Source organism: Amblyomma americanum, chromosome 1 (assembly GCF_052857255.1).
Source record: "Amblyomma americanum isolate KBUSLIRL-KWMA chromosome 1, ASM5285725v1, whole genome shotgun sequence".
NCBI classification, from domain to species: domain Eukaryota; kingdom Metazoa; phylum Arthropoda; class Arachnida; order Ixodida; family Ixodidae; genus Amblyomma; species Amblyomma americanum.
In genome coordinates this window covers 576,437-578,745 of record NC_135497.1, presented here as the reverse complement: position 1 = coordinate 578,745, position 2,309 = coordinate 576,437, and the positions used below count along the sequence as shown (strand labels likewise).

The 2,309-nt window shown below is 66.3% G+C and overlaps 1 pseudogene; it reads left to right on the top strand.

The window, feature by feature from the left end:
• Positions 1 to 672: 672 nt before the first annotated feature.
• LOC144113776 (uncharacterized) overlaps positions 673 to 2,309 on the top strand; it is a 59,363-nt pseudogene continuing 57,726 nt past the window's right edge.

Below are 2,309 nucleotides of genomic sequence, written 5' to 3'. Positions count from 1 at the left end.
CAGCAGCAGCAGCACAGCAGCAGCAGCAGCAGCAGCAGCAGCAGCAGCAGCAGCAGCACAGCAGCAGCAGCAGCAGCAGCACAGCAGCAGCAGCAGCAGCAGCACAGCAGCAGCAGCAGCAGCAGCAGCACAGCAGCAGCAGCAGCAGCAGCACAGCAGCAGCAGCAGCAGCAGCAGCAGCAGCAGCAGCAGCAGCAGCAGCAGCAGCAGCAGCAGCAGCAGCAGCAGCAGCACAGCAGCAGCAGCAGCAGCAGCAGCAGCAGCAGCAGCAGCAGCAGCAGCAGCAGCACAGCAGCAGCAGCAGCAGCAGCAGCACAGCAGCAGCAGCAGCAGCAGCAGCAGCAGCAGCAGCAGCAGCAGCAGCAGCAGCAGCAGCAGCAGCAGCAGCAGCAGCAGCAGCAGCAGCAGCAGCAGCACAGCAGCAGCAGCAGCAGCAGCACAGCAGCAGCAGCAGCAGCACAGCGCAGCAGCAGCAGCAGCAGCAGCAGCAGCAGCAGCAGCAGCAGCAGCAGCAGCAGCAGCAGCAGCAGCAGCACAGCAGCAGCAGCAGCAGCAGCAGCAGCAGCAGCAGCAGCAGCAGCAGCAGCAGCAGCAGCAGCAGCAGCAGCAGCAGCACAGCAGCAGCAGCAGCAGCAGCAGCACAGCAGCAGCAGCAGCAGCAGCAGCAGCAGCAGCAGCAGCAGCAGCAGCAGCAGCAGCAGCAGCAGCAGCAGCAGCAGCAGCAGCAGCAGCAGCAGCAGCAGCAGCAAAGCAGCAGCAGCAGCAGCAGCAGCAGCAGCAGCAGCAGCAGCAGCAGCAGCAGCAGCGCAGCAGCAGCAGCAGCAGCAGCAGCAGCAGCAGCAGCAGCAGCAGCAGCAGCAGCAGCAGCAGCAGCAGCAGCAGCAGCAGCAGCAGCAGCAGCAGCAGCAGCAGCAGCAGCAGCAGCAGCAGCAGCAGCAGCAGCAGCAGCAGCAGCAGACAGCAGCAGCAGCAGCAGCAGCAGCAGCAGCAGCAGCAGCAGCAGCAGCAGCAGCAGCAGCAGCAGCAGCAGCAGCAGCAGCAGCAGCAGCAGCAGCAGCAGCAGCACAGCAGCAGCAGCAGCAGCAGCAGCAGCAGCAGCAGCAGCAGCAGCAGCAGCAGCAGCAGCAGCAGCAGCAGCAGCAGCAGCAGCAGCAGCAGCAGCAGCAGCAGCAGCAGCAGCAGCAGCAGCAGCAGCAGCAGCAGCAGCAGCAGCAGCAGCAGCAGCAGCAGCAGCAGCAGCAGCAGCACACAGCAGCAGCAGCAGCAGCAGCAGCAGCAGCAGCAGCAGCAGCAGCAGCAGCAGCAGCAGCAGCAGCAGCAGCAGCAGCAGCAGCAGCAGCAGCAGCAGCAGCAGCAGCAGCAGCAGCAGCAGCAGCAGCAGCAGCAGCAGCAGCAGCAGCAGCAGCAGCAGCAGCAGCAGCAGCAGCAGCAGCAGCAGCAGCAGCAGCAGCAGCAGCAGCAGCAGCAGCAGCAGCAGCAGCAGCAGCAGCAGCAGCAGCAGCAGCAGCAGCAGCAGCAGCAGCAGCAGCAGCAGCAGCAGCAGCAGCACAGCAGCAGCAGCACAGCAGCAGCAGCAGCAGCAGCAGCAGCAGCAGCAGCAGCAGCAGCAGCAGCAGCAGCAGCAGCAGCACAGCAGCAGCAGCAGCAGCAGCAGCAGCAGCAGCAGCAGCAGCAGCAGCAGCAGCAGCAGCAGCAGCAGCAGCAGCAGCAGCAGCAGCAGCAGCAGCAGCAGCAGCAGCAGCAGCAGCAGCAGCAGCAGCAGCACAGCAGCAGCAGCAGCAGCAGCAGCAGCAGCAGCAGCAGCAGCAGCAGCAGCAGCACAGCAGCAGCAGCAGCAGCAGCAGCAGCAGCAGCAGCAGCAGCAGCAGCAGCAGCAGCAGCAGCAGCAGCAGCAGCAGCAGCAGCAGCAGCAGCAGCAGCAGCAGCAGCAGCAGCAGCAGCAGCAGCAGCAGCAGCAGCAGCAGCAGCAGCAGCAGCAGCAGCAGCAGCAGCACAGCAGCAGCAGCAGCAGCAGCAGCAGCAGCAGCAGCAGCAGCAGCAGCAGCAGCAGCAGCAGCAGCAGCAGCAGCAGCAGCAGCAGCAGCAGCAGCAGCAGCAGCAGCAGCAGCAGCAGCAGCAGCAGCAGCAGCAGCAGCAGCAGCAGCAGCAGCAGCAGCAGCAGCAGCAGCAGCAGCAGCAGCAGCAGCAGCAGCAGCAGCAGCAGCAGCAGCAGCACAGCAGCAGCAGCAGCAGCAGCAGCAGCAGCAGCAGCAGCAGCAGCAGCAGCAGCAGCAGCAGCAGCAGCAGCAGCAGCAGCAGCAGCAGCAGCA